Genomic DNA, 15,879 nt, shown 5'->3' with positions numbered 1-15,879 from the left:
AGGACTGAAAGTACAGGATGGGAAAGTACTTCACAACACCAGCACTGCTGCGCTGACGGGGTCAGATTAGCTTGTGTGGACACACCCACTTCCTCAGCGCCGGTCCAATAAGAGTGCACACACACACACACCATACACACACACACAGATGTGTGTGTCAGATACAGACTTCAGCTGGACTGAAAATAGCCAGTGTGGCGTGGCTGCTTTAGCAAAACAACGAGGGGGATTTAAAGAGCAGGACAGCTTGACCCTGTAGCCTACATGGCTCCTACTGTTTGTGAGTGTATGACTGAGGGGGGGGGGGGGGGGGGGTGTAATGCTAAGCCCCACTGCCCACTGTAATTAGAAAAACAGTGCTGGGGGTTTCATTTCGGCGGCTTCAGGACATACTTGTCATTCTTGGAGTGCACTACCCTATCGTTCTATCGCTCCATCCCTGTCTCCCTCTGCATGCATTTCCCCTAATGATGCTACCCTAGGGAGCCATGTCGGAGCTCTGAGCTGCTATACCACCCACCCACCCACCTACACAGACCTGACCTGGAATCAGCAAGCAGGCTATATCTCCTTCAATAGCATACATAGCCCACCATCAGACTAGGTTTACAACCATATAATTATAATCAATAGAATAATGATAGTTCTATAGTATACAACATCATGCCTTATATTATAATACTCTTATATCGTGGTGAATTATTGCACAACAGTGTCAAAAATCACGTGCTATCTGGGCCAGTAAACCGAAAAGATTACTGGTTTGAATCCCTGAGACGACGGTCTAGGTGAAAAATCTGTCAATGTGCCCTTGAGCAAAGCACTTAACCCGAATTGCTCCTGTAAGACGCTCTGGATCAGAGCGTCTGATAAATGAATGAAATACCTAATGTAACATTTGTTTGAACTTATCCAGTAATGTTTTATGTAGGCTAGCCTACAGGGGCATAGGATAAATAAGCGCATGAATAATCGAATCAATCAGGTTACGTACCGGAGCCTGGGTCCACAGTATGTGTATGCTATGTTGCATCACATCACTCCGTATCGCTCAGCTCAGCCTCGACCAGAATGGATTCTCCAAGAGGAACACAGCTCCGCTCCATCGAAACGTCGGCTTGCTGACCAAGCAAGGAACCACAGCAGCAGCTCTAATGCCCTGCATGCATTACCTGCTCCGTGTTGACAAATGCACTGGCTCGCTGGTCCATGTATATCTTGGCCAGATGATATCCTACATTAAACAAGAAGATGGATAATCGTTTGGGTCCTGGCTGCTTATGTAGATAGTATCTGTTCGTTTGACTGAATCAATAAGTTGCCTTAAATGCAGTAGTATAGTATATTTTTCAAATTCTCTCTCATTAAGAATCTGCACTAATCAACATATGCTTCTCTTTGAACATTTGCATGTAATATTATACTACCTTTTACTGCAGTGGGCTAAATCAGGGTCACACAGAGTGTTTCTTGGTAGCCTTAAACAAATTTACTTTGAAACAAATGTATACACCGCACACACATGGTTATGGGCTTAAACAAAAGAAGACACCTGTACCATGTCAGATATAGAATTGAAATGTATTCAATTTTGAGTTTGCATCCCAATATTACATGTTATATACATCACAGAAGACTGAAATATAACTAAACCGTTTGACATAGAAATCATATATTAATAACATTCCACCCATGAGGCCACTAGGTCATTTGACTGCAGGAAAAGGGTTACTGGGGCAATCCACAGTGAAACAATAACAAAGGGTTCTTCCCGCCCCTGTTTCGGTTAAAAGCTCGGGATGGGTGTGGAGAAATGTTACCTCTCAAATTCATAGAGGGATTGATACAAAGGTATGGATGCAAGAGGTATGGATGCAAGGACTGACCCTCCATGATATCAAAATGATAGTTTTAACCATGTTTTGAGGCTGTAGGACCACATTGTTTTGTTTATTACATTGGTTACAAACGTTGGAGTAAAACAAACTTATATGTTGGGTTCTAATGGGGTACAGTTAAGCTAAGATCCCTTTCTAAGATATATTTTTCAAGAATCAATGTGTAGGCCTACATATCATTCATTGCAACAGAGACGTGAGGAGCTTTGTCTGAAACTTGCTCTAAAGCCGCAGAGGTCAAACAAATTCTCCAGCTGACCTACAAGGGATCAGAGATCCGGAGTAAGGACAAGGCAGGGTGGGCAACTATGGGAAAACAGTCAACATAATATATGTATATATTTTTTTATTATTTAGCAGATGTTCTTATTCAGAGCCATTTACAAGAGTAATTAGAGTTAACTGCCTTGTTCAAGGGCACATCGACAGATTTTTCAGCTAGTCAGCTCGGGGATTCGAAACAGCAACCTTTCTGTTACTGGCCCAACGCTCTTAACCGCTAGCCTACCATTAGTCCAAAAAGTTGCGTTTTGCACCTAAAACTAGAGTTTCTATTGGACAAATTCAGGTCGGTCCCTCACCGTTTCATTTGCTTCCGTTTAAGAAACATTTTGAAACAGAATCTGCGTAGTGAATACACACCAGATATAACACTGAATGCTACAGAAAGAGTCCAATACCGTCATTAGTTGGGCTTTTAAACGGACACTAGACGGGGTAGTTGCTCAGATTGAAATGTTTTTGTTTATCTTACGTAAGCTGCACTGCAATTCAGTTTTCTTTATTGTAAACCGTCAAAGTGCTCCATTGTGGAACATGTATTTGTGTAAATAAAACCTACCCATTTATGAGTCCAAAAATGGAGGTAGCAACTGCAGATTGCCCTTTACTGAAATAAATGGAAGGGGAAAAAATGGTCTGGAAAAAATATATACTTCTCTCAACTTGCGTTACCCACTCCAGTCAGCAGATGGCGATATGCATCTTTCCGGGGATGCTTCCAGCGTGACATATAATCCAGTGGACAACCACCCATTGTGACACGACAACAACTTGGCTGCAGTTCAAACATGTTCATTGTTACCCCCTCAGCCCTCGCGCTAGCCATATTCCCTAAGCGGAATCCCCACCAAAACCGGATACAGTTTGATTGCCATCTGAAGTGGAGGTCCAATTCACAAACAAAGGTTACGTATATTACCACGGTTATGTGAGCTATTGGATCACTCTAATATGGTATCCTTCCGCACGGCAGGATACATTCAGAGAATTTCAGATTAGTCCCGTGTATCGGGTCGTGCTGCGGCTGACCCACTTAAATAGCTGAACGCTGCACTACTTCCACCTCATGTCTTTTTCGTAGATCACAGACAAAGAGGATTGGAGTGATCCAATAGCTCAGATAACTGTGGTTACATACATAACCTTCGCTATGTAACACTATATTGGATCATTCCAATATGGTATCACAATACCAGATTCATCTGTGAACTAGATAAGGGCCAGGTAGAGAGCAAAGTCCCGTAGGACTGAGCTCAGGGCAGTCATAGCTGCTATGCTCTCCGTCCCCACTCAGGGTAGCGGAAGCAACACCCAGCACAGCCGTTCCGACCTCAGTGGCGGGGCCAACAATGACCCGATAGTACCGAGAAAAAGGTGGTAAACATTGCCCAACTGGCTATTGAGGGGAACTCCTTGGAGAAGTGCCTACGATATAGCTACTCCTCTAGTAGAATGCGCCTCTACAGCAGACGGCAGAGACCGGCTTGCCAGCCGATATGCTGTAGTAATAGTGTCCACAATCCAATGTTAGAGTCTTTGTATCGATAGGCTCTGGCCCAGAACTCTCTCACCATAGCAAACAAATAGCCGATCAGACTGTCGTATTGACTCTGTCTGTTTAATATAAGTGGCCAAGGCCCTGACCGGACGCAGCACACCTGGGGGGAAAAATACCCAGCTCACTCAGAGCTGCAGAAGGAGTATGTAAGGGCCGGTTCACATGTCTGTCAAACAGGACCTATGGCAAGAATGAGGGGTTAAGACCTTAGTCTGGACACTCCTCTCGTCTGGACCCATTCGGAAAAACATTCAGTGCTCACTGAAAAAGCATGACGTTCACTCACCCTCTTTAGTGGAGGTAATAGACAACAGGAATGCCACCTGTGTGGATAGGTGCTTCAAAGTCATCTACACTAGGAGCTTGAGGGCAGCTTAGCAAGCGCTCACAGCACCACGTCAACGTTCCATTATGGCACCCAGCGGACCATTGCAGGACACAGACATCGAACTGCCTTCATAAATGTGGAGAGCAATGGGTAGCCAGCCATGGGTCCCTCTTGGCCTTCATCATGGCATGTCGAGATAGCGGCTAAATGCACTCTCATTGTGGATGCCACTCGGCCCGCATCGAGCAGTGACTGTGAAAACCGGAAAACCGTTTGCACATGTGGCTTTCACACCAGGTACAGAATATGCCCCACCACATTTACTATGACTCATTGGTGGAAGAGACCATGGCACTCTGCAACGTGTTCACCACATTGTCCTGGAGGCCTACACTGGTCCACTAATGCCTCTCAGAGGCCAAGCCTGAAGCTGGAGGCAGTGCGGGTCCAGATGCCACAGTGTCCCCCCCCAGCCTGGAGAGAAGGTCGGGCCTCAGGGGCAGAGAGACAACAGAAGGCTGAACCATGGTGGTATTGACCAGCATGGAACAATCAAGAGCAGCTGGTGGCCAATCATAATGACCCTGTCTAGCGTAGCTGTGGTCAGGGGAAATGGTGGGAAAACGTTAAGAGTTGTTGCTGGGCACGTTGTGAGCGAGGGCATCCAGACTCGTAGGGTCCGACATCATGAACCAGCGATGAGTGTTCTCCTGAAATGCAAACAGGTCCATCTGTGCTCTCCCAAACCTGTCACAAAGCTGTAACACCACCTGAGGGTGTAGACTCCAGTCCCTCCACAGCAGGCCATCTCTAGAGAGCATGTCCACTGCATTGTTCAGGATCCTGATATGTGCTGCTCGCAGCGATGCCAAGCGGGTCTGGGCCCAAGGTAAGAGCTCCTGAGCCATTGGATCAGGAAATGCTGTCCTACCAGGTAGGGCTGGAACTGTTGAAGAGCTAGGCGAACCACACTGAGCTCTTGCACATTGATGTGTTGACCACTCGATGGGGGGCTCCAGCGGCCTCTGGCCACCATGCCTCTGAACATGGCACCTCAACCCGTCAGAGAAACTTCAGTGCACAGCAGTTACCTGCGGTGGACTCTGATCAGGCTCACCCCCTTTAACAGGAAGGAGCAGAATAGCCACTTCGATAAGGTCCTCAAACATGCACTCATGACCAACAGTTGGTTGTGTCTGTGTTGTTTGGGGTGTCAGCCGTGGAGGTTGAACCAGTAGCCTGATGGAGAATGCCCAGCTGAACCAACAGTTTGGCAGTGTACTGACGGTACACTGCCAAATACTGTATGATAGTATAGAATGGGACCTACAGTATCAGCCTTGATCTCATACACTATCTGAAGGAGAAGAAACGTGAATGAATGTACCTTTTCCTTGTGGAAAATGTATTAAGCCAACAGTGTGATATACCATGTCTATAGTAAACATTGTGCAATACTGTATAATAGGAAAAATTACTACAGACCCAGTATCAGCCTTTGTCTCATACACCATCTGAATGAAGGACAGGAGACATGAATGCAGTATTTTCTTAATCTATCCACATTGCAATGTTTTGAAATGCGGAGTTTTATTTTGAAGGTTTCCTCGTTACCATACACTCGTGACGTCATCTTTGTAGAATACTAGTCTCATGCACCTCGGTAGCTTCCTAGCCAAAATAGCCGAAAGATTCAAGCTCTTTAGACTCTTCCTGAGTATATTAGACACTGTGTTTTGAACACAATTGTCTCCTATCTACTAGTTACCCCATTTAATTTCATATTTACGTTGTTGTTAGTCAGCTTGCTGGCTCGTTAAATTAGCACTAGTCTAGTGGCTAATAATAGCTAGCTAACATTCCCGACCATGAGCTCATTAAGCTACTCCCCTCTTGTTAAATAAGAAAGCTTCTGGACAGAGAAAGGGGGTCTGTGGCTCAACATTGACGTGAAGGAAGAGAATAATGTCACAGTGAAGAAAGAGGTAGAGGTTGATGCTGTTACAACGAAAGAAGATGACGACGTTCCTGTGAAAGAAGAGGAAGACGCGTTCATAGTGAGAGGAGTTTGTTACCGTCTTAGAAGAGAAAGAGGCGCATATAGTTTTTGGAGTGTGGGAGGGGGAGATGACTGTATCATTTAAAGAGGAGGAAGAAGAGAAGGACAAGGTGGATGTCACAGTGAAGAAAGAGGTAGAGGGTGAGGTTGTTACAATGAAAGAAGATAACGACGTTTCTGTGAAAGAAGAGGAAGACGCGTTCATAGTGAAAGAGGAGGCTGTTACCGTCATAGAAGAGAAAGAGGCGCATACCGTTTTTGGAGTGAGGGAGGGGGAGATGACTGTCTCATTTGAAGAGGAGATTGGAGATCTGATTATCACTAGTGAGTACTGTCTTGAAAAAAAAAACAGGACACAACTTGTGTGTGGTTTTAAAGGGGCAATCCGGGATTCATTACAACAACAAAATGACTGCCTTGACACTTTGGGTAAACAGCTGGGGGATGGAGAAATGTAACCACTCTCAAATTCATAAGGTCACGGCACTCTATATAAACACACACACACACACACACACACACACACACACACACACACACACACACACACACACACACACACACACACACACACACACACACACACACACACACACACACACACACACACACACACACACACACACACAGGTGGAAAAAGTACCCAATTGTCACACTTGAGTAAAAGTAAAGATTCCTTTATAGAAAATTACTCAAGTAAAAGTCACCCAGTAAAAAACTACTTAAGTAAAAGTCTTAAAGTATTTGGTTTTAAATATACTTAAGTATCAAAAGTAAATGTAATTGCTAAAATATACTTAAGTAAAAGTATAAATCATTTCACATTCATTATATTAAGCAACCCAGATGGCACAATCTCTTGTTTTTATTTTATTTTACGGATAGCCAGGGGCACACTCCAACACTCAGACATCATTTACAAATGAAGCATTTGTGTTTAGTGAGTCTGCCAGATAAGAGGCAGTAGGGATGCACAGGGATGTTCTCTTGATGTGTGTGAATTTGACCATTTTCCTGTCCTGCTATGCATTCAAAATGTAACGAGTACTTTTGCGTTTCAGGGAAAATGTATGGAGAAAAAGTACATTATTTTCTTTAGGAATGTAGTGAAGTAAAAGTAGTCAAAAATAAATTGTAAAGTACAGATACCCCAAAAAACGACTTAAGTAGTACTTGAAAGTATTTTTACTTAAGTACTTTACACCACTGCACAGATATACACGACACTCTCGCGCACACAGACACAAAGTCACACACACACATTTTAAGTTTCAAAGTGTATTTGTCACGTGCACCAGGATACAGTAGCAGGTGTAAAACAGTACAGTAAAATGTTAACTTGCAAGCTCTTTCCCAACAATGCAGTATTCAATATCAAGATGAGAGGAAATAATATAAAGGAAATAATATATGTAATAATATAGGTAAGAAAACACATGAAATACAAGATTTCAAGCTATATGCAGGTAAAAAGCAAACCTCTTACCTAGCTAGATAACAAGCTACTGAATTAGCAAACCAAATGCACAACTGCAGAGTATTTAGCACATTTTAAACCATTAACTTAGTTATAAGCTATCTAGTTGGTAAACATTTAGTTGTGAATTCCATACTGTAACTAGATCACCTGGCGCATGCTGTGACTCAAGGCTCCGGGTCTCTGGTCATTGTGTGCTTGTAAACAAAGACCGTGTGACCAGTGAAATGAAGAATGCGATCTGCTTTATCGCCTAACGTATTGCACAAGTTTACTGCAGGTATTTACTTAAAAAGTAGCTACAAATAAATAGTTTCAACGTTATTGAAGGTATTGAAAAACCATACCGTGGATATTTCCAAATACCCCGGTATACGGTATATACCAGGGCATAAAATAAACATCTAAAAAAATCGACCCACTACTCAAATGTTTTACCAGCCCCCCAAAAAATTAAAATTACGATAAAATGTATAGCAACAAAACACAAAAAAACAGACGAGCATACTTTGTTACAATGCATTCGGAAAGTATTCAGACCCCTTCTCTTTTTCCACATTTTGTTACATTACACCCTTATTCGAAAATTGATCAAATTGTTTTTTCCCCTCAATCTACACACAATACACCATAATGACAAAACAAAAACAGGATTTTCGACTGATAAAAAAAAAATATATATATATAACACATTTATATAAGTATTTAGACCCTTTACTCAGTACTTTGTTGAAGCATCTTTGGAAGCGATTACAGTCACGAGTCTTCTTGGGTATGATGCTACAAGCTTGGCACACCTGTATTTGGGGAGTTTCTCCAATTCTTCTCTGCAGATCCTCTCAAGCTCTGTCAGGTTGTATGGGGAGCGTTGCTGCACAGCTATTTTCAGGTCTCTCCAGAGATGATCGATCGGGTTCAAGTCCGGCCTCTGGCTGGGCCACTCAAGGACATTCAGAGACTTGTCCCAAAGCCACTCCTGCGTTGTCTTGGCTGTGTGCTTAGGGTCGTTGTCCTGTTGAAAGGATGAATCTTCGCCCCCAGTCTGCGGTCCTGAGCAGGTTTTCTCCGTTAATCTTTCCCTTGATTCTGACTAGTCTCCCAGTGCCTGCCACTGAAAAACATCCCCACAGCATGATGGTGCCACCACCATGCTTCACAGTAGGGATGGTATTGGCCAGGTGATGAGCGGTGCCTGGTTTCCTCCAGACGTGACGCTTGGCATTCATGCCAAATTGTTCAATCTTGGTTTCATCAGACCAGAGAATCTTGTTTTTCATGGGTTGAGAATCCTCTAGGTGCCTTATGGCAAACTCCAAACGGGCTGTCATGTGCCTTTTACTGAGGAGTGGCTTCCGTCTGGCCACTCTACAGTAAAGGCCTGGTTAGTGGAGTGATGCAGAGATGCTTGTGAGAACCTTCCAGAAGGACATCTCCACAGAGGAACTCTAGAGCTTTGTCAGAGTAACCATCGGGTTCTTTGTCACCTCCCTGACCAAGGCACTTCTGCCCCGATTGCTCAGTTTGGCCGGGCGGCCAGCTCTAGGAAGAGTCTTGGTGGTTCCAAAGTTCTTCCATTTAAGAATGATGGAGGCCACTGTGTTTATGGGGACCTTCAATGCTGCAGAAATGTTTTGGTACCCTTCCCCAAATCTGTGCCTCGACACAATACTGTCTCGGAGCTCTATGGACAATTCCTTCGACCTCATGCCTTGGTTTTTGCGATGACATGCACTGTCAACTGTCATACCTTATGTAGACAGGTGTGTGCCTTTCCAAATCATGTCCAAACAATTTAATTTTCCACAGGTGGATTCCAATCAAGTTAGAAACAGAAACATCTCAAGGATGATCAATGGAAACAGGATGCACCTGAGCTCAATTTTGAGTCTCATAGCAAAGGGTCTGAATACTTATGTAGTTAAGGTATTTCAGTTTTCAATTTAACTCATTTGATCATTTAAAAAAAATATTTAAGCCAGTTTCCTGCAATTCTACAAATTTCTCCATAAAGCTAAGAGAAATTGTTAACATTTTAAAGCTAATTTCCTGCAGTTCTATGCATTTCGCCATAGCTAATGCAGTGTTATTTTGCGCAAGAATAATAACAAAATCAATACTGCTAAATTAATTGTTTTTTGAATTATCAGTTCTCCCTGACAGTCTAGCTTTTATTTTGATGATTGTTGTATTAGAAGTTAAAATTATTTGTTGGGTTAGGTAAGAAAATAGATTACTGTTGTTAGAAGCTACTGCATTGCAATTGGTATATAAAAAAAAACTATAAAATCCATAAATTATGAAACTGTGGAACCCAAAAAGAAGTGTTACTGGTTTTCAATAACTAGTTAAATGATTTGATGAATTAAGTGCTGAAGAAGAAATGTAGCATTATAACAACTACATGCTCAGGGGGTTCACCTTAGGTGTCCCGCAGTCAGACCATATTGTGGGCTCGATCAGGAAACCACAGAGGAGCTCGAGGGTAACTGTAAAAAACACACAAAAGGAGCACTGAATGACAAAGTGCTGAACCCCTGCTTTCAGCTAAGAATTAATTTCATGAAATTAGTCTTAGCTGACACCCTATACCCGGGACTTAGCGAGTGTGACTCACCCGTGAGGCTGTTGTCTGGTCAACTAGAAAGGGAGGACCAGCCGCCATTATACCCCGTGGATGAACGTATTCAGCGTGAAAGGCGAGATAACACGTAGTAAGAGCCAGGCCACGCTAAAATAGTGCAGAGCAGACTATTAATAAATAATGGATTGCTCATTTGGTGTTGTACACAAAAAATAGCCCCTGCTGACGCATAGTATATCTTGTCACAAACTACACATAAAGTGTTAACAGTAGGAAGGAGTGAGCTAACCTCTTTGGCAAGTAGAGATAGACCAAGAGGGGTGATCTGAGTTGATAAAGTGGAGCCCAGGGCTTAACTGCTAACTCAGCCTAGGGTAGGAAGACAAGAGGCTCATACCGCGGGATACAATCATATCAGGCCGTGTCTACACTTGACACTTACATGCAACTTCTGCTATCCGAATACGAAGATCACATTGAAAAGACAGGTCTAGATGCACAAAAGTTGCTTTGTGGTTTGATTGTGTTCAGATCTGGCTGACCACCTCAGGAGGGGGTCAGGGACTCATTTTGTGCAGATTTCTCCTCAGTCTGGATGCAATCAGGCTTCTAAAGTGCATACAGTGGGAGACGTCATCAGCACTCTGCCCACAAGTCTCCAGAAAAAGTGTGTTTTGGGACCAAGGCACCTTTTCATTGGAGGAAATACGTTCCTAGCGTTGGAGGAAATACGTTCCTAACGTGCTAGTATTTAGATGCTAACCCGTTTGCAATTATTTCGCTTGCTGGCTATATAGCTACAGTAGTTAGCTACTGCCATCAAGTTGTGTTATTTCACATTTTGTGTTACAGCCTGAATTCAAATATCGTACCCCGAAGACATGCTAACCTTTCCCTATTACCATAACAGGAGAGGTTAGCATTTTTGGGTGGGGTATGATATTGTGCGTCTAACTTTCTCACTCATCATTATTCACGATTCATTTAGGACTATCCGTAATTATGGTAGCATCCACATTAATGTATACTGAACAAAAATATAAACGCAACATGTAAAGTGTTAGTCCCATGTTTCATGAGCTGAAATAAAAGATCCCAGAAATTTCCATACGCACAAAAAGCTTATTTCTCTAAAATGTTGTAAACAAATGTGTTTATATCCCTGTTAGTGAGCATTTCTCCTTTGCCAAGATAATCCATCCACCTGACAGGTGTGGCATATCAAGAAGCCGATTAAACAGCATGATCATTACACAGGTGCACCTTGTGCTGGGGACAATAAAAGGCCACTCTAAAATGTGCAGTTTTGTCACACAACACAATGCCACAGATGTCTCAAGTTTTGAGGGAGCATGCAATTGGCATGCTGACTGCAGGAATGTTCACCAGAGCTGTTGCCAGATAATTTAATGTTCATTTGTTTACCATGAGCCATCTCCAACCTCGTTTTAGAGAATTTGGCAGTACATCCAACCAGCCACACAACTGCACACCACGTGTAACTACACCAGCTCAGGACCCCCCCCCACATCTGGGTTCTTCAGCTACGGGATCGTCTGACACCAGCCATCCGGACAGCTGGGGGGGACTGGCTACCAACTGGGTGTGCCTATAACCTCCCAGGCCCACCCATGGCTGCGCCCCTGCCCAGTCATGTAAAATCCATAGATCAGGGCTTAATTTATTTATTTCAATTGACAGATTTCCTTATATGAACTGTAACTCAGTCAAATTGTTGAAATTGTTGCATGTTGTGTTTATATTTTAGTTAAGTATAGAAACATTCTATTCTTATTTACAATAAAAGTGACTCCAAAATGACACTACATTATTTACCATTCATTTCTATTGGGCACACAATAATCTAAAACACAACCAAAACAAACAACAAATACATCTAAGTTTTGTAGAGTCACAAGCTTGATGTAATCACTGCATGCTAGGAATATGGGACCAAATTCTAAACTTTTGACTACGTTAATACACACCAATACTTTTGGTCCCCTAAAATGGGAGGACTATGTCGCGAAAGCGCTGTAATTTCTCTACACTTCACCCGATATGGATGAAAATACCCTCAAATTAAAGCTGACAGTCTGTACTTTAACCTCATAGTCATTGTATCATTTCAAATCCAAAGTGCTGGAGTACAGAGACAAAACAACAAAACGTGTCATTGCGATGATCCACTATAGCCAGGTAAGGGTCTTTGCCTGCTGTTTTGGCATTCAGCATCAGACGTTTTGCCGTCTTATTTGATTTTTTTTACCTTTATTTAACTAGGCAAGTCCGTTAAGAACAAATTCTTATTTTCAATGACGGCCTAGGAACAGTGGGTGAACTGCCTTATTCAGGGGCAGAACGACAGATTTTCACCTTGTCAGCTCGGGGATTCGATCTCGCAACCTTTCAGTTACTAGTCCAACGCTCTAACCACTAGGCTACCTGCCTCCCCTTAACGGATGACTATGCTTTCCCGTTACTTTGAGGGTAATCAGGTGACGAGGTCTTGTGTTCGAATTCCTACAGTTCACCGAATCTTTTGAAATCATGGGAGGAATAGTGAGGTCCATTATCAGAGAAACAGACGTCTGGTATCCCTTGCAAAGTGTGATTTAAGCTTGCGGATCACAGTAGTGGACAGGTAAGTAGTCAATTTCCCAGAAGTTGGAAAGTAATCAGATAATCTCTGTTGTCAAAGGTTAACAGGTCTGTGCCTATCTTTTCCCATGGTCGGCTAGGCAGCTCATGTGGACAAAGTGTCTCTTTTTGTTATTTTGCATCCTGCAGACGTCACACTTTTCTATGAATGTCCTAACCTGTTCGTTCATGCCTTACCAGTATACACATTATCTTGCCCTCCTGAGGCATCCTTCAATCCCAATGTGAGAAAAGTGAATCCGGTTAGTTATTTCACCTCTGAGTGTGTCTGGAATAGCTGCTCTTTCTCCTCTGAATATGATTCCAACTTGAACACTCAGTTCGTCTTGAAATGAGTAGTAGTGTATGACATCTTTCTGTGTATCCATTTTCTTCTTTGGCCATCCCGACTGAATGGTCTGTGTCAGTGTCTGCATTTTCTTGTCTTTTGTGGTTTCAGAGCGACTAGCTTTGAGCCTCTCCTCTGAGATGTGTAGGTATTGGGCCACAATGCTTTCGATTATTTCAGCTTCAACTGATCCTTCTGTGGTACTTCCTGGTAAGTATGCTCAGCTCAGAGTATCGGCAAGCAACATGTCCTTCCCAGGAACATATGTAACCTCAATGTTATACAGTGGGGAGAAGAAGTATTTGATACACTGCCGATTTTGCAGGTTTTCCTACTTACAAAGCATGTAGAGGTCTGTAATTTTTATCATAGGTACACTTCAACTGTGAGAGACGTAATCTAAAATTCAGAAAATCACATTGTATGATTTTTAAGTAATTCATTTGCATTTTATTGCATGACATAAGTATTTGATACATCAGAAAAGCAGAACTTAATATTTGGTACAGAAACCTTTGTTTGCAATTACAGAGATCATACGTTTCCTGTAGTTCTTGACCAGGTTTGCACACACTGCAGCAGGGATTTTGTCCCACTCCTCCATACAGACCTTCTCCAGATCCTTCAGGTTTCGGGGCTGTCGCTGGGCAATACGGACTTTCAGCTCCCTCCAAAGATTTTCTATTGGGTTCAGGTCTGGAGACTGGCTAGGCCACTCCAGGACCTTGAGATGCTTCTTACGGAGCCACTCGTTAGTTGCCCTGGCTGTGTGTTTCGGGTCGTTGTCATGCTGGAAGACCCAGCCACGACCCTTCTTCATTGCTCTTACAATTTCCTTTGGAACATTTCAGGTGCCGGGCTAATCCCCATCGGCATCTTCAACCATCTGTATCTGCCACACGGTGTAGAGAATGTTGTCAGATAGCTTGACTCTTCTTCTAGCTGTATGTGCCAGAAACCATTCTTGACGTCACACACTGTGAATACTCTTTCTTTTAAAAAGGTCCAGTAAGAATGCATCTATAGAGGTAGAGGAAAGTGACTTCTCTTTAGTGCCTTGTTCAATGGTCTGGGGTCTATACATATTCTCAGTTTACCATTTGGTTTCTTCACAATCACAAGGCTGCTTATCCAATCGGGTTCTTTTCTCCACCGGTGTAATAATCCTCCTGTCCTGAAGGCTGCTCTGCCTTCTTTCAATGGCTTCATCATTGCGACTGGAACTCTTCTTTTAGGTAGTTTCACTGGCTCCACCTTGTGGTCAATCTGGATTTTGTAGTTTCCTATCGTCTCCTGTGAAGACAAATGAATATGAACTTTTTATGTTCTCCATAGTCCATTGAACATCTGTGTCCGTAACCCTCTGTCACAATGCTATCCACAGCAACAAAAAAAAGAAAAGTAAACTGCCATTTTACTAGGTTCATGGCCTGAACTGCTTTACTTCCTAGTATCGGCACTCTAGACAGGCGGCACAGTATCTTGTTTCGTGAATTTCTCAGTTGAATCTTGTATTTGCCCAGTGGCTGTAGTGTGCTCTTGCTGTACATCACTAGGATTTATTGGGATAATATTGCAGCTTGCTCCACAATCTAACTGGAATCTCACAAGTTCTTTGACAGTGATCATTTGCCGAAAATAACTGACTAGGTCTCTCGTCTGTAGTAACACTCAGAATATCCTCATCTGTCTCTCACGTCATGCACTCGTTTTCCTTTCCCTTGCTTTGACATGCACTTTGCAGCAAAACGATTGTCCTTCCCACACTTTTTACACTGCTTCCAAAAGCTGGCCATTTGTTTTTATTCCTCTCATGTGTTTTCCCACAGAATTTGCATGAGATTGGATACTAGTCCTTTTCTTTATTTGTTGTATGTTTTATTGCATGGACTTCCTCAACTGTATTACATTGAATTGTTTTACTGTTATTACTTGACAACTCGGCAGATCTACATATCGGCATACAAATTTGTCTGTCAGGTTATCCTCTCTTAGCAGTCTCTCTCTAAGATGAAAGTTGCATGGATCAACGAGTCTTTAATATCACCGAAATTGCATGTACTGGCTAGCGTTTTAGAATCTGTCACATATTTATCAATACCTTCATCAGTTCCTTGACCTCTCAGCAGTCTCATTCAATTTTGGGTTGCAATGCGTGTCAAACGCCTCAATAAACTGGTTCACTGACGACCTCGCGGACATTGAACACGTCATTGTCTCACACAGCTTCCTACCACTCTCTCCAATGAGATGGTAGAAAAGTTTCACTTTCACGGTCTCCTCCGCATCCTCTAGTGTAGTAAGAACCAGGTAGAGTGTCAACTCCTCTTTCCACGATGTCCAGCTCTTCGCCAGGTTGTTGGTGTCCAAGCATAATGTTGTTGGTGGTTTTAATCCAAGCGCGCTTTCCATCTTGCAACGTGGTTTCTCTCTGCGTCACCCGTTTAGGTGGCCTTCTTGCTATATAGCTACATAGCTCACTGTTGGCGAGTCACTTCCAAGTTTGCTACTCACAGCCTCTCGACGGCGAAAGTCATTTTCCTGCCGACAAGTTCGTCTCCGCTGTCACCATATTTCATATCTGTTCTGTCTCTTAGACTTTTCAGATAGGACGGGTTAAAGCATTTCAGCTGCTTAACTATTGTTTATTATTAACAGTCAACATCTCATCATCAATAGAGACGCTGGTCACTGCGGTAGAACGGTA

General features: G+C 42.9%; 1 long non-coding RNA gene across 1 annotated transcript; it reads right to left on the bottom strand.

Moving 5' to 3' along the window:
• Positions 1 to 13,599: 13,599 nt before the first annotated feature.
• On the bottom strand, positions 13,600 to 15,879 carry LOC139578729 (uncharacterized). The gene is made up of 2 exons (XR_011675605.1): positions 15,274 to 15,879; positions 13,600 to 14,465 (listed from the first exon to the last, which is right to left on the bottom strand). It is a non-coding gene; the product is annotated as an uncharacterized lncRNA (long non-coding RNA).

Source organism: Salvelinus alpinus, chromosome 6 (genome assembly GCF_045679555.1).
Source record: "Salvelinus alpinus chromosome 6, SLU_Salpinus.1, whole genome shotgun sequence".
Classification (NCBI taxonomy): Eukaryota; Metazoa; Chordata; class Actinopteri; order Salmoniformes; family Salmonidae; genus Salvelinus; species Salvelinus alpinus.
Note: the sequence above shows the minus strand (reverse complement) of the source record. Positions and strands in the feature narration are given on the sequence as shown.